The following is a 24,920-nucleotide window of genomic DNA, read 5'->3' as shown; positions in this document are numbered from 1 at the left end:
GGAAGTGGCAGATCCGCCGGTGCAGGAGGTGCCGAAGGTTCCGTGGGCGGCCGCTCTAAACTCCCCACTTGTATCGGGAACACCTTTCCCGACTCCTTTGTTCCCGCTGCACCATAGTCTCCTTGCACCTCCCCTTCCTCCGTTGGCTCAGCCCCCAGTAACAACGGTTCCGTCTGTGTCCCACAGGCCACTCCTTCCCAGCCAGCCTGTGTCCCCTCCGAAACTAAACTTGTTGGCTTTTCGTTCCCAGGAGATTCCTGCCCCATCAGCACACCACGTGCAGCAGGTCGGCGCCGCCTTGCCGCAAACCCCCGCTTGAGCACCCTTGTCGTTATCGACTTTAGTACCTTTATGAGTTCCGCGAGCTCCATCGCTGTTGCCTGATCACGTCGGGGTCACCACTGTGTAACAAACACTACACATCAAGGTTATCCTACTAGATCTCCAGCCCACCCGGGCTTTATACCCCCAGCAGTAGGTGTGTCATGTTATAAGGGGCGGAGACAAAGGAGGGTCGACCCTTAACTCTTTCCGTACAGCACGTGATCTTCCGGTCTCCAGCCCTTATCTTTACTACAGTTTTGCACTAGCAGTTCTCTACACAGTGCTGAGGACTCATGGTCAGAATTGGACCATGTCATCGTGGCCCCCCTCCCCAAATCACATGAGACTAATTTAGGCAATGCTGCCTCTCCTGTGCTGCTGTTCTCTGTAACAAAGACATAATGCTACAGCTTTCTCCCACTTTGTCTTCTGCAGCTGTCACCACCTCATGCCAATAGTCCAACATTAGGAGTGTTTTGAGCTAAAAAGCCCTGCTCAGATGATCATGCTTATCTCAGCTGAAAGGTTTTCAAAGCCCAGCTTAGCCAAAATATGATACACACCACAAGTCCAATCATCCCCCTTATAGCCATCTATGAAGAGTTGTTTTTTAAAACCAAGCTTTTCCATTATCATTTTCTTCCATTCTTGTTTCAGCTCACTAAACATTAACCACCATGACCTACTGCATAAACCCAAACCATATTAAACAGCTTAGGTTTATAGCAACTTCCTAACACCCTATTTGGGGAATGGCTACAATGCCTGGTTGTTTCTACAGTTCTGTGGGATGAGGGTTTTTTTGGACAAAGTTAAATCATTTTACTTGACTGAAACATTTTGTATGTATTTAACACCACTATGCAAAAGCAAAACACACAGACAGAACCAATCAATTTACTTAAGAACAGTACTAAAAAATAAAACAAACATAAGCTTCAAACCTATCTGCAATGTATATCCAAAACTTGTAAAAGGAACCAAGTTTTTATGAACTGGCTCATATTTATGTGTGTATTTACATTTTATTCTCATGGATTGTATTTATGTCAGAACACAGGAAAAGGCCTCTACCTTTCAACTTACATTGTGGCTCAATATAATCACATGCGTTCCCATGGATAAGAATCTACTACTCCTAACAGAGATGCCAGCAAGCTGATATAGAAAACAACACTGCTGAATATCACAGTTTTAGTTTTCAAAGGAAAAGGCAAGGGAAGGCAAGGGGAAAAAGAGCCACATAGGATGATATCAGCTGACAAAAGGATAAATGACAGGTCCAAAAAGTCAGATTGTCCTGGTTTCAGCTGGGATAGAGTTAATTTTCTTCCTAGTAGCTGGTATAGTGCTGTGTTTTGGATTTAGTATGAGAATAATGTTGATAACACACTGATGTTTTAGTTGTTGCTAAGTAGTGCTTACACCAGTCAAGGACTTTTCAGCTTCCCATGCTCTGCGTGGCGCACAAGAAGCTGGGAGTGGGCACAGCCAGGACAGCTGACCCAGACTGGACACAGGGCTATTCCATACCGTATGACGTCATGCTCAGTATATAACTGGGGCGAGTTGGCCGGGGGGGAAGGGATTGCTGCTCGGGAACGGGCTGGGCATCAGTCAGGGGGTGGTGAGCAATTGTGTCGTGTATCACTTGCTTTGTACATTATTATTGTATTATATTATTATTATTACTACTACGACTACTATCATTCTATTTCATTTTACTTCAATTATTAAACTGTTCTTATCTCAACCCAGGAGTTTTCTGACTTTCACCCTTCCAATTCTCTCCCCTGCCCCACTGGGGGGGAGTGAGTGAGCAGCTGTGTGGTTCATAGTTGCTGGCTGGGGTTAAACCACAACAGTCCTTTTTGGCACCCAACGTGGGGCTTGAAGGGTTTGAGATAATAACAGATTAACCAGAGTGTATTAAGGAATTTGTACCTGTTAACAGTTGCTGGTCATAATATTGATTCATCTGTTCTCAGTATTAGTCTACCTGATCTGCACCATGCTCTTGTTTTTGCAGTACATGTTAAAGATTGGTGTTGGGTGTTGCAGTTTGCTGTGCTCTGCCGTGATTAGTGATGTTTTGCCTGGGAGATTTGTTATTAAAACACTGACCTTGAGCGCTATCTGGTATTTGGGTTCTGTAGTGAAGCCATTACTGTACTTCGGGTACCACCTCATGGAGACAATTAGCAATTATACCTCTTCCTCTGAGAGGCTTTTTATGGAGGAAATACAGAATGGCACCTTCACTGCCGCCTTCTATAATGTTTCCTCCTTCATTACAACAACTTTTTTGTATCTTGAACATCCTTGGGTAGTTAAGATACATCTATTGGTATTTCTTGGGTATATTGTTTTGGTTTTGTCTGGAGTTAATAAGCATTTTAAGAATATCATCCAGAGATCTGCCCCAAGGATGGATAATTATGAGTGGCAGGGTGTGTGGGAGAGTATGGGCAAATGCCTAGGACGGTGGGCCCCTCCAGTGTTTTGGAGTTTCACCCCTGAACAAGTGCAGAATCCTGAAAAATTAGTAGAACATTTGGAAAAAGTATGCTGTCATCCTGACAATTCTAGGGAGACACAAATCACTGCAATGTGCTGGGGCCTGGCCCATGCCTACCGAGCCGTATTAAACACTATTCAGAACCCTCAAGGGGAAGAGAAGGTCTCTGGATCTGACAACAAAACGACAGGCGCTGCAGCTATGCCAGCCCCGGCAACAGACACTACGGCTATGCCAGCCCCTGTGACGAGCGCTGCCGATACGCCAGCCCCTGTACCAGGTGCTGTGGCTACACCAGAGAACCAACCCGTGCCAGTATCAGTTGCCCCTATACAGAAGAAAAAATACACAAGAAAATCAACTCGTTTAGTAAGGGCTGATGATGAGCCAGGGCCATCACAAGAACAGGAGGAGGAAGAGGCAGAACCCACAAATGAGATGGTAACAACCTGATCTCTGTCACTGAGTGAGCTGCGAGATATGCGAAAAGATTTTAGTCGTCATCCAGGCGAGCACATCATCACTTGGCTGCTCCGATGCTGGGTTAACGGGGCCAGTAGCCTGGAATTAGAGAGTAAGGAAGCCAAGCAGCTGGGATCCATTTCTAGGGAAGGGGGCATTGACAAAGCGATTGGAAAAGGGGCAAAAGTCCTCAGCCTCTGGAGGCGACTTCTGGCAGCTGTGAAGGAAAGGTATCCTTTCAAGGAAGATTTTTTATGTCACCCAGGCAAGTGGACCACCACGGAGAGAGGTATCCAGTACCTGAGGGAATTAGCCGTGCTGGAGGTGATGCATAATGACCTGGACAATGAGCAGTTATCCAAAGATCCAGATGAAGTCCAGTGCACACGACCCATGTGGCGGAAGTTTGTGCGGAGTGCACCATCATCATATGCAAACTCTTTGGCAACAATGACCTGGAAAGATGAAGAGGGACCAACGGTGGATGAATTGGCTGGCCAACTCCAACAATACGAAGAAAGTCTCTCTTCCTCCCTACGGGCCTGCGTCGCGGCTGTGGAGAAACTGCCTGACGTGCTAGCTGAGAAATTATCCTAGGAGTTCCAGCAATTCAAAGAGGACATGTCCTACTCCTCGCCTGTACAGACCAGTATCTCAGCCATCAGGAGTAAGCATCCCTCGCTTCAAGAGAGAAGATATAGTGAATACACACCACAGGCCACCCTGTGGTTTTATCTGCGTGGCCATGGAGAGGACATGAGGAAGTGGGATGGAAAATCTACCTCGACCCTAGAGGCACGAGTACGTGAGTTGCAAGGAAAAACAATTACAAAAGGTGGTTCTTCCAGGAAAATTGCTGCTCCAGTTTCCAGTGAGCAGTTCCCCAGACAGGGTAGAAGGTCTGATTTTGCTTCCGATCTCAATAAAGGGGTTTTTGATTCGCATTTACAAGAAGTGAGTAACGAATGCTATGACCGGGACTAGAGGGGCCCTGCCTCCAGCCAGGTGGAGGAAAGGGACAATCGGGTGTACTGGACTGTGTGGATTCGATGGCCTGGCACATCCGACCCACAGGAGTACAAGGCTTTAGTGGACACGCGTGCACAGTGTACCCTCATGCCATCAAGCTATATATTTCTGGAGTGACAGGGGGATCACAACAGCTGACTGTATTGGAGGCTGAAGTGACCTTAACCGGGAAGGAGTGGCAGAAGCACCCCATTGTGACTGGCCCAGAGGCTCTGTGCATCTTTGGCATAGATTACCTCAGGAGAGGGTATTTCAAGGACCCTAAAGGGTACTGGTGGGCTTTTGGTATAGCTGCCTTGGAGACGGAAGAAATTAAACAGCTGTCTGTCTGCCCTGCCCGGTCTCTCAAAGGACCCTTCTGTTGTGGGGTTGCTGAGGGTCAAAGAACAACAGGTGCCAATCGCTACCACAACAGTGCACCGGCGGCAATATCGCACCAACAGAGACTCCCTGATTCCCATCCATAAGGTGATTCGTCAACTGGAGAGCCAAGGAGTGATCAGCAAGACTCACTCACCTTTCAACAGTCCCATATGGCCAGTGCAAAAGTCTAACGGAGAGTGGAGACTAACAGTAGACTATCGGGGCCTGAACGAAGTCACGCCGCCACTGAGCGCTGCCATGCCGGACATGCTAGGACTTCAATACGAATTGGAGTCAAAGGCAGCCAAGTGGTATGCCACCATTGACATCGCTAATGCATTTCTCTCAATTCCTTTGGTGGCAGAGTGCAGGCCACAGTTTGCTTTCACTTGGAGGGGGGTCCAGTACACCTGCAATCGACTGCCCCAGGGGTGGAAACACAGCCCCACCATTTGCCATGGACTGGTCCAGACTACATTGGAACAGGGTGGGGCTCCAGAACACCTGCAATACATTGATGACCTCATCGTGTGGGGCAACACAGCAGCAGAAGTTTTTGAGAAAGGGAAGCAAATAGTCCAAATCCTTCTGGAGGCTGGCTTTGCCATAAAACAAAGTAAGGTCAAGGGACCTGCACAGGAGATCCAGTTTTTAGGAGTAAAATGGCAAGATGGACGTCGTCAGATCCCAATGGATGTGATCAACAAAATCACAGCCATGTCTCCACCAACCAGCAAAAAGGAAACACAAGCTTTCTTGGGCGCTGTGGGTTTTTGGAGAATGCATATTCCAAATTACAGTCTCATCGTAAGCCCTCTCTATCAAGTGACCCGGTAGAAGAATAATTTCAAATGGGGCCCTGAGCAACGACAAGCCTTTGAACAAATTAAACAGGAGATAGTCCATGCAGTAGCCCTTGGGCCAGTCCAGGCAGGACAAGATGTAAAAAATGTGCTCTAGACTGCAGCCGGTGAGAACGGCCCTACCTGGAGCCTCTGGCAGAAAGCACCAGGGGAGATTCGAGGTCGACCCCTAGGGTTTTGGAGTCGGGGATACAGAGGATCTGAGGCTGGCTATACTCCAACTGAAAAAGAGATATTGGCAGCATATGAAGGGGTTCGAGCTGCTTCAGAAGTGGTTGGTACTGAAGCACAGCTCCTCCTGGCACCCCGACTGCCAGTGCTGGGCTTGGATGTTCAAAGGGAGGATCCCCTGTACACATCATGCAACTGATGCTACATGGAGTAAGTGGGTCGCACTCATCACACAACGGGCTCGAATAGGAAACCCCAGTTGCCCAGGAATCTTGGAAGTGATCATGGCCTGGCCAGAAAGCAAAGATTTCAGAATATCACCAGAGGAGGAGGAGACGTGTGATGAGGAGGCCCCACTGTATAATAAACTACCAGAAAATGAGAAGCAATATGCCCTGTTCACTGATGGGTCCTGTCGTCTTGTGGGGAAGCATCAGAGGTAGAAAGCTGCTGTATGGAGTCCTGTACGACAAGTTGCAGAAACTGCTGAAGGAGAAGGTGAATCGAGTCAGTTTGCAGAGGTGAAAGCCATCCAGCTGGCTTTAGATATTGCTGAACGAGAAAAGTGGCCAATGCTCTATCTCTTTACCGACTCATGGATGGTGGCAAATGCCCTGTGGGGGTGGTTACAGCAATGGAAGCAGAGCAACTGGCAGCGCAGAGGCAAACCCGTCTGGGCTGCCGCATTGTGGCAAGATATTGCCGCCCGGGTGGAGAACCTGGTTGTAAAAGTACGTCACGTACATGCTCACATACCCAAGAGTCGGGCCACTGAAGAACATCAAAACAATCAGCAGGTGGATCAGGCTCCTAAGATTGAAGTGGCTCAAGTGGACCTGGACTGGCAACATAAGGGTGAATTATTCCTAGCTCGATGGGCCCATGACACCTCAGGCCATCAAGGAAGAGATGCAACATATAGATGGGCTCGTGATCGAGGGGTGGACTTGACTATGGACACTATTGCACAGGTTATCCATGAATGCGAAACATGTGCTGCAATCAAGCAAGCCAAGCGGTTCAAGCCTCTCTGGTATGGAGGACGATGGCTGAAATATCAATATGGGGAGGCCTGGCAGATTGATTATATCACACTCCCACAAACCCGCCAAGACAATCGCCATGTGCTTACAATGGTGGAAGCAACCACCGGATGGCTGGAAACATATCCCGTGCCCCATGCCACCGCCCGGAACACTATCCTGGGTCTTGAAAAGCAAGTCCTGTGGCGACATGGCACCCCAGAAAGAATTGAGTCAGATAACGGAACTCATTTCCGAAACAGCCTCATAGACACCTGGGCCAAAGAGCATGGCACTGAGTGGGTATATCACATCCCCTATCATGCACCAGCCTCCGGGAAAATCGAACGATACAATGGACTGTTAAAGACTACACTAAAAGCAATGGGTGCTGGGACATTCAAACATTGGGATACACATTTAGCAAAGGCCACTTGGTTAGTCAACACTAGGGGATCTGCCAATCGAGCTGGCCTTGCCCAGTCAAGACTTTTACGTACTGTAGAGGGGGATAAAGTCCCTGTAGTGCACCTAAAAAATATGACGGGGAAGACAGCCTGGGTTACTCCTGCTTCAGGCAGAGGTAAACCCATTTGTGGGATTGCTTTTGCTCAAGGACCTGGATGCACTTGGTGGGTGATGTGGGAGGATGGGGAAGTCTGATGTGTACCTCAAGGAGATTTGATTTTGGGTGAAAATAGCCAATGAACTGAATTGTATAATGTTAGTTGCTATATATTACTGGATGTCATCACTTCAATGATCACTATGTGCCATATCAACGGTATACAGCAAGAATCACCCAAATTAATGAAGAACAAACTTTGAGGAAACTGAACAAAGTGCAGTGGTGATGGAACCAGAACTGACTTCAGCATGCAACAGTCCAACAGCACACACCATCTCTCCTGCCCTGAAAGACTGTTATGACAGATGAAGCCTAAAGTCATGAACTAAATGAACTCAACAAACATTTTAGAGGGATAGCCTATAGGCTAGGGAAATTATATCTATATGTGTGTGTGTATATATATATATATAAAAAATATATCAAAAGACTGGAAAAGTGGTAGTGATTAATTGGAATGTATTTGAAAGACCTGGGCATGACGTATATGGTATGGAATAAGGGGTGGATACTGTCCTGGTTTCAGCTGGGATAGAGTTAATTTTCTTCTTAGTAGCAGGTATAGTGTTGTGTTTTGGATTTAGTATGAGAATAATGTTGATAACACACTGATGTTTTAGTTGTTGCTAAGTAGTGCTTACACCAGTCAAGGACTTTTCAGCTTCCCATGCTCTGCGTGGCGCACAAGAAGCTGGGAGGGGGCACAGCCAGGACAGCTGACCCAGACTGGACACAGGGCTATTCCATACCGTATGACGTCATGATCAGTATATAACTGGGGCGAGTTGGCCGGGGGGGAAGGGATTGCTGCTCGGGAACGGGCTGGGCATCAGTCAGGGGGTGGTGAGCAATTGTGTCATGTATCACTTGCTTTGTACATTATTATTGTATTATATTATTATTATTACTACTACTACTACTATCATTCTATTTCATTTTACTTCAATTATTAAACTGTTCTTATCTCAACCCAGGAGTTTTCTGACTTTCACCCTTCCAATTCTCTCCCCCACCCCACTGGGGGGGAGTGAGTGAGCAGCTGTGTGGTGCATAGTTGCTGGCTGGGGTTAAACCACAACACAGATAAATCATCATCAACTAGGGGCATTCTGAGCAGCGTCTCCACAGAATCAGTCCTATGCTTGGGGCTACCAGATGTTTGCATCAATAATCTAGAATTAGATATAAAGTCACCGCTGATAGAATTTGCAGCTGATGAAGATTGGTAGAAGTATAAATAACTGCAGGGACAGTGTAAGCTAGATCACCGGTGAAGCTTGGCTTCTTCAGGCAAAACATGTTTTAATACAGCCAAATGCAATGCAGTCCATGCAGGAACACAGAATGCATACCTTGTTCCTATCACATAGTTATGAAATTTCATATGTAGGAGAGGGACAACCTTCCTGCAGGCAAGGAATGTGAGGGATGTTTATAAGGGAGAGGTCATGATGGGTGAGTAACTCAACCTGAGCTTCATGTCGTGCTGAGACACTCAACATTCCTGGTTGTTCCAGGACATGTACCAATGCTTGAATGGAGAGCAAGAACTGCTGCGAATGGCAGGAGGGAGGTCCCAGCAGAGGTGGCTGACCTTGGTCCAAGGGGTAGCTTTCAGCCTCCCATCATCAGGAGTAGTGCTGTGTTGTGTAAATCCTATTGTCCTCCAGACAGGAGCTGGGAAATGAGAACTAAGGAGCTCAAGCCAAAGAAGATATGCCTTCAGAGCAATACATTTGAAAGTATTTTAATTGAAACCTTGACTAAATTATATAGTCAGCTAACAAGGAACCTGATCTAAATATGACAATGAATTCCTAAATGAGTGGGTATGAACAATATTGCTTAGAAGATACAGATGACACAGTTTACAAAGAATTAAAGTCTATGTTATAGGTAATACTAAGGAGCCCAGCCTGCTTGGAACTGAGTTTTAGTTAAGTGCCTGTGATCCAGAGACCAAATTTTCAGCAAAGATCTTGGAGCAGACATGAACTTCCGTCTGACCATGAGTTCAGGGCAGGAGGTCTCCACTAAGAGCTGAACATTAGTTTAGATCTAGATAAAGCAAGAAATTCTACCTAATTTGTTATTAGTGGCCATGCTTATTACAGTCTCCCTGCTTATGCAAGACCCTGATTCATTTCTTGTTTCTGACACATCCCTCTTCTAACTTCTTTCCACCTGTTTTTCCCTTACTATAATTACTCAGCTAAATTTACCTGAAGCACAACCCACACTACTACAGAATAATTACTTCTATGGCTGTTAGCCTGCAGAGCCAAGATGCATCTAAATCTATATGTATTTATCTGTACGTATATATGCTGTATGTACTGTATATATACTCCATATACTGTACTTCAGGGCCTTTAATGTTAAAAGTCACAGTCGGTTCTTATATGCATATTCCCACTTTGATTGATAGAATCTGATTGCAGCCCTGCACCTGTGTACAAAATCAGGGTGAGTGAAATGGTAATGCTGCAAGCATCCCAGTTTGCTTTTTTTCAAGAATGTAAAAAAAAATGGAGAAATCCCAGAAAAGAGCCAGACAAGGGCAGGAGAAAATTCCTGAGAATGAGAGACTTTTCAAACTCATCCTGCTTACTTGCACAAGATGGAGAGGTAATTTGACTACTGGAGAAATATTTGTGTGGAGAGAAGAACCCATTTGGAAAAGGGCTCTTTAATCAGACAGAGGAAGGCATGAGAGGCATCAGTGTGATTTTAGAGTGAGACTGACTTTTTGCTGAGGAGGATTACTAAGCCAGAACAAACTGCTAAGGAAGCAGCGGGTTCTCTGTTTCTCCCTTCCTGCAAATCAAGGCTAGGTGTCTCTCTGGAAGAGAATTTTCACTGAACATCAATTACTGGGATCAATCTTGGTGGCAGCTGGGTGAAACTTGATAACCTGTGACATAGGTGTTCTAAGCAAGATGATCCTTTGGCCTTAATATCCCTGCATCTTGGGGATGGTGAAGAGCAGAGCTTTATATAGCAATGGCAACATAAGCAAAGTGTAAATACTGGAGGGGCAGAGCAATTAGGTCCAAGCAGCTAGGACGAGGAGTGCCATATCACTCATTTTTTACACCTAAACGTCAGCTGGATGTTAAGTGGATGTTTTGGGACCACGAGGGTGGCATAAACTTTTGTACACAGAATAGATGCACATAAGCCTTACTGCATTACTCGACTCCTTTTATGATCTCTCCTTCCCATACCTTGAGCTCTGAGGAAGGAATGTGCTCTGCCCAAAGAGGAATTACATTAAGCAAGGACAAGGTGCCGTGCAGGTATCTTGCAGCACTGGTAATTCCATTTTAGCTCTGTTTGTGTCTTGCTGTGTTTTTTTGTCATGAGGATATGGTATTTCATGAGTGGAAGAAGTTATTCTACTATGCCTTGTCTCAGCTCATGGTTTATTGCAAATATTGATGTTTTACAACATGGATGTTTTATTGTTGAATTTTCTGCTGGGCTGTTACTCTATTTCAGTAATGAATTCCAGCTTGCATATTTATTTATTTACTTATTTTAAGGAGAGCTAACAAATTTCACAAGAATTATGTGTCATAGGGAGGTATCTTAGCTAATTCAAAGAAGTAAATTGCAAGAGCAGGAAACCTCAGCATGTGAATTGAATTTTGTTAAGAGACATACAAATGCAATATGATCTCATCGTGGTAGAGGTCTTTACTGAGATAAAGAACTGCTACACCAGGCAATGTGCACAGGCAATGCCATGCAAGACTGTTCCCATCCCATGGAGACTGCAGCAGGTCAACTGGCTGGGCTGACAGCTGGAGCTGCAAGATATTAATAAATAGCTTTCATTGGTAAACAAAAAAGTGGTTTATAAGGAAGGTAAATAATCCTGTTTTAGGAAACTGAGGCATATAGCAAGGTGTGTTGCTGTTCCTGAGGTCTCTTAGTAGACTAGTGCCAGTCACAAGCAAACTGGGGAGATTTCCTTGAGGAAAAATGAAGTCCCACACAATGCCTAGCAGAAAAAGTCTCTTTTGTCCCAAACCAGGGAAATCCCTCCTTGTCTGCAGCTGGCTGGGTGGACCACACATCTCTGAAATGTATGGTGCAATATCACTAAACACACAGATGCTTCACACTCACACATCCCTGGAAGGCCCTACAGAGGGACCTGAACAGGCTGGATCGATGGGCCGGGGCCAACTGCATGAGATTCAACAAGGCTAAGTGCCGGGTAATGCACTTTGGTCACAACAACCCCATGCAACGCTACAGGCTGGGGGAGGAGTGGCTGGAGAGCTGTCTGGCAGAAAAGGACCTGGGGGTACTGGTTGACAGCCGCCTGAACATGAGCCAGCAGTGTGCTCAGGTGGCCAAGAGGGCCACTGGCATCCTGGCCTGTATCAAGAATAGTGTGGCCAGCAGGACCAGGGAGGTGATAGTGCCCCTGTACTCGGCACTGGTGAGGCCGCACCTCGAGTACTGTGTTCAGTTTTGAGCCCCTCGCTACAAGAAGGACATGGAGGTGCTGGAGAGTGTCCAAAGAAGGGCAACGAAGTTGGAGAAGGGTCTAGAGCACATGTCTTATGAGGAGCAGCTGAGGGAGCTGGGGTTGTTTAGTCTGGAGAAGAGGAGGCTGAGGGGAGACCTTATTGCTCTCTACAACTACCTGAAAGGAGGTTGTAGCGAGGTGGGGGTCGGCCTCTTCTCCCTAGTAACGAGTGATAGGACGAGAGGAAATGGCCTCAAGCTGCACCAGGGGAGGTTTAGGTTGGATATTAGGAAAAACTTCTTCACCGAAAGGGTGGTCAAGCATTGGAACAGGCTGCCCAGGGAAGTGGTTGAGTCTCCATCCCTGGAGGTATTTAAAGAACGGATAGATGTGGTGCTCAAGGACATGGTATAGATGGACTTGGCAGTGATAGGTTGACGGTTGGACTCGATGATCTTAAGGGTCTTTTCCAACCTTGACGATTCTATGATTCTATGATTCTATGATCCCTCCTCTTTAAAATATATCCAGAAGGCCTTTTTGATCCCAGATCTTGATCTGGAAACTAAATTTTGAGATGTGACCTATCAAAGTTGTCAGTCAGCTGGACAGGGAAATCCCTTGACAGCCTACTAGCTAAATTTTTAGGGAAACATATCTTTCATTGGCTTGAATATTGATGAATCTTATTCTTTCTGAGTTATATTTCTGATCTGAAAGCAAGTTCTTCTTTATTACTCATGCTTATTTCTCACTGGGACAATTTTCCTACCTCGTTGGCTATGCAAGGGTTAATGTGTAAATAAATGCTGGATGTACTGCACAAGTAAATTCTTATCCTAAATGCTAAATTATCTTCCTCACTTGGAACTTATCTGAACTTCATAACTAAGAAGGGAGGAAAATAAAACAGAAGAGAAGAAGCCACAGAAATCCCAAACTCTAGGTTTTTTAATTCTTTGTTGCAACGTACCAAAAGTATTCCTGAACTAGAGCAATTTTTAGTGAGAGAAAACATTGTTGATATTTTTCTGAGAATAATTGACCTTTATCCTTGCAAGATGAAGGCCAAACAATGTGCAGGGCAACGCTTCCTTCTCTGTCCGCCACCAGACATTGAGCTCCCAGGAACATCTCTGCTTCCAGAACCGACTTCTCAGAGTTCAAATGTAGAAACCAAACCCTGCTGCAACTCCAACACTCCAGCTCTTCCTGGACGCAGATCTTCGTGTAACCCAAAACTTACGTTCCTGCAGCATGATTTCCCTGTCAGTGCTTTATCACACACTAAAAAAGCCTTGAATGACTAGCTATGACAGCACCACCTCCTAAAACATGTCATATTATTGTCTGTCTTTACCCCACACTGCGTGTTCCCCACTCGTCCAAGTGAGCATCATACTGGTTTGCCAAAGCAGCAGCAGAAGCCTCCAGTATCATACTTCTGACATTGGCCAATGCAAGATATCCTTCAGATGGTAAAAAATAATCTTCACAGACCTTGGAGGCACTGATGTGGTACTGTACCAGCTGACACCAGCTGTTGATTACCTAAACCTTGTAATTTTTATTTTCATTAATGTACACCAGCTGCAGAGCTTACCGTCACATGACATATACAATTGTCTAATCTCTGCATTTTCCTCCAAATCAGGAATTTTTCTCAACACCAATCTATGATGCTACAAATTAATTATATCAGGCATTAGGATATTTACTTTGTTCCTTTGAAATGCATGCACAGAAGCACTTGGAGGACTACATAAGGTGTAGATGAACAATTTCATTTAGAAGCATCATTCCAGTACATATATTTGTGAGAGATCTTTTAGTTGTTCAGTTAAATCAGGAAAAATAATCGTCTATCTTAATTTTTATCTTTAGAAGCAATATAATATATGCCAAATCAAGCATGTAACTCATCTGTCTTTAATAGCTTCCTTGTGCCATATAACTGCACAGCAGCTGCTTTGTCAAATCACCAAGAAATTAAAGTTTGGCAAAACAGCGGTTTTCATTAGCATATGACCTTAAGATAACATTTACATTTCAGGAGATGCTGTTCCAGTCAGAACAGAACTGCAGGGCAAACTCACATCTCTGGATACTCATGGAGGCATCCGACAGAAAAGCTAATAAACACACTAGATTAGTACAGTTTTATTTTCCATAAATCTGGGACGTGTTCAGCAATGTCAAACTTATTCCCGTGCCTTTAAATGAATAAATAAACCCAAGTTTGCTCTGAAGCTCAGAAGTGAGGTGGAATTCATTTAGCTCATTACCATTTAAATGATAGATGGACAGGGTAAATTCTTTTCTTTTGAGGCAGGGGACGGACAACGTGGAGGCGAGAGCAGTGGTATTACATAGACGTGGGCTCCCAGGCTTAGATGATTGGATTCAGATGTTTCCTTGGAAATTATTTGCTCCAAAAGGGCTCTTTGGTTGCTAACAGGTATAGCAATCATATTTAAAATGTTTTTACTCACAGTCAGGCTCCTATAGCTTCAGTCACATAGGATTTACTGGAGGGTTTATCCTTGGGCTGCTCTGTTGAGTGCAGAGAATTCAGGTGGGTGTTTTCAGCGGGTTAGGCTGCCAAGACATACAAAGTAAAAACCAACATGTTTAGAGGAGAAATATTTTGCTTTTGCCATTTTGGCTGTAATTTCTTTCCCGCTTTTGCAGTAGGTCATTATTTACCTCTCCTAAATTGCAGGGAAATTCAAAGGGGACAGAGGTAATGGGTAGGTTTTTTTGTTTGTTCATTTATTGCATGAGAAAAGGAGGTACCTATGTAGCTGAGAACAAGAAGGTAAGATCTTCACACTTAGCCCAGCATGAATGAGAAAGCAACTTTTCAATATTTTTAAATTAATTCAGTTCTCCATCAGCCAAGTTCCCTTGAGAAGAAGGAATAAAATGATGATTTATTTGTATTTGTTTTATTTAAAAGAGAAAAAAAAGGACCCCAAAACAGATGAGAGAATAAGAGATTTCACATGTGACACTTATGCTGCAAAACCACAAGTGACTTGCTTGATTTCTGGTTTTCTTGTAACCTTGAAGGTCAATGTGAACTCACCAAAAGTTTCCGGAGCACCTACAAGTGTCTTCTCACCAGTTTCCAGGGAGCTAACAGACTCACTGACTCACATCAGAGCTATAGATCACTTGCATGTGTACAGGGCTGTGACAATATTTTGATCCTGGTATCAGACTTAAGTGGTGGCATGAGGAGCAGGATGGAGATAGTTATGGGAATAGGTCACACATCTTATAACTCTTCTTCATAATATTTTTTTTTGTAAAAAAAGAACTCTAACGAATTGTCACACATTAGTGTTTTCTCAATCCAGCCAGTGTTAGTGGCCTCCTGAGTGGTGACAAACTCTGCATCAGACCTGCCAGACCCTAGTACAAGCCTTTTCCTATTCTTCACATCTGAAGCCTGATGTTCTGCCTAGACCTGGCTTTTTCTGCAGACCTTCTTCTTGCTGAGTGTTTCACATCCCCTCCCTGCACTTCAGATCTCACAGATGAACATGATCCGAGCTCCTTAGGGAGAGCACAGCCTCTCTTACCTCCCAGATTTCTCTTTCTGCAGCAACTGGGAAAAATGTGAATAAACAGACTTCTTTCTTTGCTGTCCAGGAGCAACTCTTGCATGACCATAACTTACAATAAGAAAATATGCCAGATACAGCCTGTCATAGCATCCTGTATTCCTGGACATCCATACAGCTCTGCCTCAAAACATGCAGAATCCAAACCCATAGATGATGCTCTGCTCACACATACAGCTTGGCACCTACTTTGAGCTAAAAATTGAAACAACCATTTGCACAAAGAGGGAGCCTATATGCTGGAAAGGGAAGATATGTGGGTATCATTGCTACTGGTGTAGCTCTTGCAAAGTGACTGGTGATGTTGGGTGCCTCTGCTCTGGGACAACCAGCATGCCAGGTCTGCAAGGCACTTGGTTTGCAGAATGGGGTACTTGATGTTTTGAGTAGTTGGACTTTCCAAAAGTGCTCAAGAAGAAGCACCTAAAAATCAATGGAGCAGAAGTCAGTACTAGTGTAGATTTCTATTTTTGTGTTGGTTTTGGGAATGTCTTTCTTACTGTGTGTAAGAATATGAGAAATGTTATGAAAAGACAGAGAGGTGGAAGGGTGATGCAGGACAGTGAAAACAACCGGATGATTCTTCATTTCCTTCCTTTGGTGAAACAAATAATGACAGTGTAAGCAGTAAGGAGGAATTCAGATGGAAAGGAGTGAGTAACTTGTCATCCTGAATACTGAAGGGTGTTATATGAGCAGATGATAGTATTGGTGGATCTGCAGAAGTGACTATGGGTAATTAGATGCAAATAGGGCACTAAAGCAGATTCACTGGGGGTGATTCAGTATCTCAGGTAGATTGGGTGTATGGGCAGAAACCAGCTTGGGAGAATGTTGTATTTGACACCTGTCCCAGGAAGAGGACCAGAGCAGTACAGGCTGCAGGGTAGGTTGGTGTTTCTTGTCTGGATGGTCTTGCAAGGAGGAACCTGACAAAGAATTGCAGGGGGGGGGAAGACTTTTTCTCATAAATAATTTAAAAAAGAAAATAATCCCAGGTCACTTTTTGCTGTCTCAGGGGTGGACCCCATGCCAGACTTCCCTGCTGCAGCAGAGTGTAACTCAAGTGTCTCTAGACTAAGTCCCCCTTTCTTGACATTAAGGGAGCTCCAAAAGGGGCACTTTCTCCAAAGGGCTGTAAGGGTTTCTTTTTTCCCTGTTTCTTGGCCTGGAACAACCTAAATTTGTTAACACAAGCAGAATACAGTGCAAACTGCATTGCTTTTGGGAAGGACTTAAGTGGGTGAGCCTGGGATTTCCACTGAGGAGGGAAGTTTTCCGAGAGTTTATTTATGAGCAAGTTTGTAAGCGGCTTGGCTATTTGTGGGCTGATGTGTTGGCATTTCCTCTTTTTCTTCTCTCCTCAGTTTAGGAGTCTACAGCAAGCCTCCTTTAATACGCACAAATAAAATGAGATGAAAAAAAGTATTAAAAATGTAGCTGAAGATTGGAGGAGGAAGAAAGAGGAGGGAGGGGAGACACTTTCACTTCTACAACACCAAAGAATGAAAACATCTAGATGCACTAGTCCTTAATCAAACCCATCCAGGGGATCTTGTCTGAGCTGTGGAGTTTATATCAACATTATATAGCTGGTTCATGGGCAGCCATTCACTGGCCAGGCTAACAGAGCTGGGGGATTTGCTTGTGTGTGACATTTTTTATTTTATTTTAAGGAGTGTGGATGCATTTGCAAACCATGAATTGCATTTCTCCGCTGTCGACAATTGCAATTGTTCTCATGGATGTCTCGTTGCTCTGGGTTTGAACCTCAGCCACAGTTCTATTGCCTCTGTGCCCACCTTTCAATTGCTGTTGATCCACCATCCAACCCCCTGATTCCCTGGCAGAGCAGCCTGGAGTTAGGCAGGCATGCTGCACCTCACCTGCTGCAAGCCATTTTATTTTTGTTGGCTTGAGAAAAGCTGTTGGTCTCAGTTTCTTTTAAAATATTTTGTGCTAAAGAGAGGAAACGAAGCTGAGCTGCAGAGCCTGGGGGCACCATTCACTGCTAAGCTTAACTTCTTCAGGTCAGCTGCCAACAGCTACCAACACTGCGTCTTCCAGCATCTGGTGTTGGAGGGTGATTTGGTAAAGCCCTCCATCACGTGCCTCCCTGTAAGCCCATGAGTGGTCCTCCTGATTTCAGTGAGACTATTCAAATCATTTACATGCCTCAGCTGTAAATGGAGGTGGTAAAAGGAAACAAAATGAAATATAGAGGTCTCTTCCTTTTTACATGTCGCCCACAGGAGTGAATGACTTTGTTGATGCTGACGGTTCCTCCAGCCACAATATATAGTTTCTTAACACATATTCATTTAAAAAAGCTTGTTTAATTTCCAAGGAATAAATAAATGCGTTTCCAGACATCTTAAATTTCAAGTTTATTCCACACTCAGACTAGGATTACTCTAAGCAGCACGTGTCCTGGTTTCAGCTGGGATAGAGTTAATTTTCTTCTTAGTAGCTGGTAGAGTGCTGTGTTTTGGATTTAGGATGAGAATAATGTTGATAACACACTGATGTTTTGGTTGTTGCTGAGTAGAGTTTACACTAGTCAAGGACTTTTTAGCTTCCCATGCTCTGCCAGGTGCATAAGAAGCTGGGAGGGAGGATAGCTAGGACAGCTGGCCCAAGCTGGCCCAAACTGGCCCAAGGGCTATTCCATACCATATGACGTCATGCTCAGTATATAAGCTGGGGGAAGAAGAATGAAGGGGGGGACGTTTGGAGTGATGGCGTTTGTCTTCCCAAGTAACCACTACGCGTGATGGAGCCCTGCTTTCCTGGGGATGGCTGAACACCTGCCTGCCGATGGGAAGTAGAGTGAATGAATTTCTTGCTTTGCTTTGCTTGTGCGCGCGGCTTTTGCTTTACCTATTAAACTGTCTTTGTCTCAACCCATGAGTTTTCTCCCTTTTACCCTTCCGATTCTCTCCCCCATCCCACCAGTGGGGGGAGTGAGCGAGCGGCTATGTGGTGCTTAGTTGCTGGCTGGGGTTAAACCATGACTATGTGGAAAGCGTAATTGAATAACATATTATAAGCTGAGGTCTGACAATGCTTTTCAAGTTAATTTGAGCAGAGAGTACCGGTTTTTGTGGCCAGCAGACCAGCATCTTGTCACCTTTTCTTGCCCCAGCACATATCCACAGGTAGATCAAATAGAGGTTGTCTCCAGAAAAAAATTCAGACTTGCATCCTGGGGAGAAAATAAAAGGCCTAAACTGCTTTTTTTGGCTTGCCTAGGATGTTTTCTGTGTAAACCCACACTTAACGTCTCAACATGGTGTTGGATCTTAATAGTTGAAAATATCTTCATACAGAAGTGCAGTTTTAAAGGCAGCCATCAATTCCCAAACATTGCAGATGGTGCGCTGGTGGTTGGACATCATTTGATCAGCCCTAAATTACCCTCTGGCTTTCGGAAACATCCCTATTGCCTAGAGTGGCAAACTGCTTTGACAGCTTAGGGGGCTTATGAGTAGAAATGTGGCAGGACAAGGGCAAACAGACAAGTGACCCCAGGGTAATCCAGTTATCCTCTGGAGAGCACCATACACATGCCCTTACTCGTGACAGTCCAGGAGCAGGTTATCTCACATTTTCCTTAGGGTTAGGTATATATAGGCAGAGCTACCACAGAGTGGGTGACATGCTGAAAATGCACGCTGTTGCTTAGTTCATGGTGATGTATTCCTCTGCCTTTGTCTACAGCAACTTTGGGGCTATGACAAATAGAAACTGCTGCAATGCTAACCTTACAGGGAATTTTCCTACTTTTCTGTTAAAAAAATGCCCTGTAATGTATGGCTCTGGAAACTCCTGACACGCACATCTTCTTTCATACGAATGATATAGATTTCGTATCCCAGATTGCGTGGCTTTTCTGCTGGTGATCCACCCCTTGTGTTGCTCATTCTGGTAAGAGTTTGTGAGTGGTGGAGGAAAGGGAGAAGTGTCTTGTAAAAGAATCAAATCTGATCTGGAAATTACTGAGACCTGTTAAACACAGAGCCTTGCAAAGCCATTTTTAGACCTCTGGTTTTTAAATATAGTCCTTGCCACCAGCATCTGCTCTACCAATAAAGTGTCATCTACGAGATGTCACTTGCTGACATATTGAGTGTCACGTACAGAAGCAGGCCAGGCATTTGCCGAGCTGAGTGTGCTCTCTATAGAGAGGAATATAGCTACAGATTATATGACCTGTATCACATTTGACAGGATTATGCCTCTATACATGTTTGCTCAGCACCTTATGCATTGAAGCTCCCCCAGTCTGGAGCCATAGGACATTACTGTAACCCAAGTATTATTTATGTTGGCAACTGAGAGATATATCATGGGTGAGGAAAGAGAAAAAGGAGCATTGCTCATGAATGAATTTGGATTTTATATCCTTCATAGCATCAAACATGTTAATATTAATAGAGACTTTACTGGACTGTACTGACCTAAACACACAGCAGAGAGATTCTGTCCCAGAAGCTTTATTTTCCGTAGAAATCTTGATTTTCAGAGCTTATACATTTTATGCATTTTTGTGGCTCGGACTTGCTCTTTTCTACATGACAACTGTACTTCAGTGAGTGATGGAAGGATTTTCCTCCAGGAGAGGAGAGAGGATGCAGAATCAAAGTGCCCCTACCTAGCAGGGCACACAACGGCAGTGAAGGGACAACCACTTACCTCTTTAACCCACTCGCCTCTTTCCATTCCCTACTGGAGTTAGAACTGGACTTGGACCTCATGGTTTGGGATTGCCTAGGGCAGGCTTGATATTTCAGCCAGACTTTGACCATTGCCTGCCTCAGCTCTACTGAGATATGCCAAGGCAGGTGGCTCGGGCTAATGTTGGGGATCCCAGCACTCATCTGGAAATTCTTATGCTGAGCTTGTGGGCACCTGCACTGCAGTCACTGCTGGTATTCACTAGCAGCACTGACATTGAACCCTGCACGTAGCACCGAGGTGGGAGAGCACACGGAGGAGGCAATGCATCTGAAGTCTTGGTTGCTGAAATCACTGCCTGGCCACGTCACCACCACTTACCCCAGTCAACCACTTGCTGGACATAGGGATATTAAGGGCACTGCTTTCCACTCCCAGCTTGCACAAGGTGCAATGTGGCTCTCACTGTTTTTTAAAACATCTCAGCTTAGCTACTGAACTGTGGCCATGCAGTCTCCTTTCTCCTTCATTTTGCTGTCCCCCATCTCCTTTCCAAGCACCTGCAGTGGCTTTCAGCATGCATTCATTCTCTCTCTTTCGCTTGCTGCATATATGTTCAAATTATTTCCCAGCAGATGTATTGCATGAAGGTATTGAATTCCCACCCTTCCCACCCCTCTCTCAGAGCACTGACTCTGCTTTCACAAAAGCACCAGTTTTATTATAACAGAGCTCAGCATTTAAGCTTCATTTTCAGATTCATCTGTCTTAAAACAGAAGATGTTAAAAATATTGGCGATGGCGAAGCAGTGAGTGTAACCTCCAAATCTCCCCTGTTCAGATCAGATGTAGCCTTCCTGCTGTAATTATTCCTTCCTCCCCCTCCTCCCCTCCCTTCTCGCTCTTTTTGGATATGTGTTTCTCTCTGACTGTGATTCTGCAGTGGCAGAAAGGGGTCAATCTATATGTAAAAGATGGACTCGGCCAAGCTTTTCTAGCTCTTTCCTGCTGATGGCAATTATCCGGAGGTTGGCAGCAGTCCCAGAAACCTGCAGTTCCTGCAGTCCTGCTGCTGTGGGCCTGCTCCACAAAGCCCGCATCCTAAGAGGATCACTTGGTGTGATGCCCAGGAAATGACAAACAGAAAAGGTCACACGTACTCCAAAAAGATATACTGCTCGGCAAATTTAATTGACATTGTGCAGCTTTTCAAAATGTCCCTGCAGACATTCCAGCATTTAACAGATGCAAGCAAAGAACAGGAAAATAACAGGGATTTAGAGAAAGGGCAGAAAAAAAACATTCTGTCCCCCTGAAAGAATTTTTTCATACACCCGTAATATCTTTTCACATGGTCTATTGGATCAGGATAATTTTTTGTTACCCCTGGTCTGGCAAGTGAAACCTGCCATCCCATCCCCCAGCCTCCCTTCCTGTCCTCACGCACACACTGCTGCTTTTTAAATCATTGAGCTTTCATTACACAGGATAACTGTCCTTGTTTTCCTTGCATGTTTGTCTGTTAAAATACTGTACAAGGAGCCAGCTCCCTGTCAAGCCCAGTGCTCTCTGGAGGTTCACTGTTGTGTCCTGTGTTATCTAGCCAGAGGGAAAAATGCTGTCTGCATCAATGGGTGCTTTCTTTAAAGAAAAGAAACAGGAGATCTGTGGAAATTTAAGAAGGTGTCTGATATCTAACACCAGTAGCTAGAGGTGGTGGGAAAGCAAGAGTGGCCAGAGTGAATCTAGGATGAAGGCAGGTGGTCCTGGTTCAGCAGGGACTGTACTCAGTAAGGACTCAGTGCTTCATTTTTTTTATTTCAGCCTCCTTTTGCTAAGAACAACTTAAAATCAATTTGATCTTGCGGTTTTGTTTTTAACGTCTTCCAATTGAATGGAAAACAGTGGCAAAACTGAGTATAGTATGAGTACTGAAGATGAAGCAGACGTGTGACACAACAGATCTGAATGCTTGGCCCGTTTACATCCATGTGATTTGGGGTGAGAGGCATCATCTTCTCTGTATAGCTGGGACCATGCAATCTCCATGATTTAGATGGCTGGGATAGTAAAGAAGCAAGATTTGAGTCCATTGGGAGCCTTGAATCTTCATGTCATGAGTCCCAGTAAGTGTGTCAGCTGGGTTGCTGTAGAGAGAAGTGATTAATATTTCCGAAGTTTTCACAAGCTGCTATCTATATAGAGGGCCAAAACTGTCCACTCGCATAGTGTAAAGTACTTGATGCATTACACTAAATACTTCAGGACTGTATAAAGCAAACACAAAGATCTATGCGGGGGTTTCTCTGGTTACTATATTTAAGAAGAATTAACTACCATATCTAGACTGTGAGCATATACATGGATAGCATCTGTGAAATCTGGTCATTTATTTGCCTGAATATGGCTAGACTTTAGTCAGGCAATCTTACAACTGTAATTTCAACATACAGTCAGTAGGACAAATCTTTTTTATTTAGCTGGAGAGCAGTATGACCAGAGATTTTACAGGGCATAACAGCAGTACAACAGCAGCCTGTAGAAAACAGGGAAGATGGACAAATGAAAGTAATTTTGCTTTGAAATACTGCTTTTGAATAATAAAACACATAGCTGGAAGTGTCAAAGTACTCTCTGAACAACACCCAGCCACAAAAGGTGAGGAAACATTATTTCACTTTTTTTTGTAGCAGGCAAAACATCATTGTGGTAACTGTTGGGACTAGAACCCAAGACTCCCAGTCCACCTCTGTGGTTAAAGAGCAGGTCATACTCAAACAGAGGGGACTGGATAGTGACAGATCCATTTCAAGGCAACTTTCTCAATTTTGGTATTTGTCTGCTTCAAAGGAAGATCCTGTTGGGAAGACAACATGACATTTGACTTCAGCATGGAGGTGGCAACATACACTTTCTGAAGGAAAGCTGAACTTTATAGCTTAAGTAGAGGTGGTATCCTGTAGCTAAAACACAGACATGGGGCAAATTTTTAGGACTTTGTTCTGCCTGATTCTGAACAAGATTTGTCCATCCTTCATCCACCTCTGTGTCAGGGCAAAAGCTCAAAGCCCACAGTTGCAAACCCCAAGTCACGCAGAGTGGGAGAAGCATTAACCCTTCCTTTGAAATGCCATTTGAAACTGGTGCAGCCCCATAACAGTTTTCAGCTCTGACAAAGTTTCTTTTGGTTCAAAATATTCTGACTGTCAAGCAATGTGTGAACAAACACGCTTCAAATTACATGGTGTTATAACAGGATTTTGACTTCCTTGTGGACAATTCTAGTTTAAGAACGTGCTATCAGAAATAGTTAACTTTCCAACAGAAAGTGTTTCCAAGAAAGGGCTTTTGCTCTTGACAAAATCAGTGTATATTAAATGACTCATAACTGTGTAATATTGATGGCTGGTTTCATAACACACTCTCCTGTTACACTGAACTTCACAGAAGCAACACAATAAAATTCAGAAGTTGATCTCCTCTGTACTGCAGACTTCTGTTGACACAATTATATTGGTCAGGAGAGGCAAGAGGTGAGATCTCTGGCCAAAGAGCAGCATCAAGAAAAGCCTGATTGTAAAAAAAGGTACAGAAGCCAAAACTGAGCTTTTACTATATCACTGCTTTCACTTCAGGATGGATGGGGCAGAGGAGAAAATCTACACTTTTCCCCCCAAACAGCCTAAACTTTTGGTTTTGTCTTCTGGGGGGGAAAGACCTCTAAAGGATTTTGAGATTTTAAACACAAAATATTTTCTGAATTAAAGCTTGATTTAGTTCTGTCTCAAAAAGCAAAAGCTCCAATCCTTTAGACCACAGGAAACTTGCCAGCTGTGGAAATATTAAGGCTTTTACTGTATGCAAGTGAACCGTTCTGACTCCATCTGCTAAAATGGTAAATTTTCACATATGCTTGTTTTGACTGATACCCAATCCTGAGTACTTTGTAAGGCAGTTAGTGCAGGCCTGGTAAAAAATATTCAGCTCTTGACAACTCAGGAAGATGATCAATTTGTTAGAGGAAAGTTATAGGATGGGTCTTCATGACTTCAATGGAAAGAGACAATGTTTGTAAACCACTGCTTTGTTTTGTCAGCAAAAATGTTATTAAAAACAAGAAGATACTGTAGCTTTTCTGATCATCATGGAAAAATAGGTGAAGTGACTAAAGACAGGCATATACATCCTGATGAAATACTTTTGATTTACGGACTACTAATATTCTGCAAGTCAACATTCGGTTGATTTTATAAATCTTACCATTAGGCCTTCCTGTTTTCACCTCTTACAGCTAGTAAGTGCTTGGAAATCTTAGTAGATTAAAACTTTAGGAAACATAGAAATCTCACTTTGAAGCCACTCCTTTCTCCTCATGGAACATTTAGAACTAGAATAACAAAAAATTCTAAGAATAAATCCTTGTGGTGTATCAGTGTGAAATATTGTCAGTGGTAACTCAAAGATTGTATAGTCTCAGGAGAAAGGAGAGAACACAATTTAATTAAAGCTTCTTATTTTAATTGCAAAATTGTATCATACTTTAGTTCAATCTTTGCTAGGGAAAAAAGCATAAACTGAATTATGGCCAAGTATGATGGATGCTTCTTGCTATTACACAACTGTTTAGGGTGGAATCATGGAATCTTGCAGTAATTTTGTGGAAGGGACTTCTGGAGGTCACCTAATCCAACCCTCCCCTCAGAGCAGGAAGCACTGCATAATGCTATTTCCAATCAAGACTGTGGGGAAAT

At 44.1% G+C, this 24,920-nt stretch overlaps 1 protein-coding gene across 1 annotated transcript in view; it reads right to left on the bottom strand.

The window, feature by feature from the left end:
• LOC104021079 (urea transporter 2) overlaps positions 1–24,920 on the bottom strand; it is a 345,395-nt gene that overhangs the window by 134,165 nt on the left and 186,310 nt on the right. Inside the window, exon 2 of the mRNA XM_087763649.1 lies at positions 14,356–14,461. The gene's annotated coding sequence lies outside the window, so the exon portion shown is untranslated. The remainder of the gene's footprint in view (positions 1–14,355; positions 14,462–24,920) is intronic.

This window comes from Nipponia nippon, unplaced genomic scaffold (assembly GCF_047370975.1).
Source record: "Nipponia nippon isolate SJK-2023a ecotype South Korea unplaced genomic scaffold, ASM4737097v1 scaffold_29, whole genome shotgun sequence".
Classification (NCBI taxonomy): domain Eukaryota; kingdom Metazoa; phylum Chordata; class Aves; order Pelecaniformes; family Threskiornithidae; genus Nipponia; species Nipponia nippon.
Note: the sequence above shows the minus strand (reverse complement) of the source record. Positions and strands in the feature narration are given on the sequence as shown.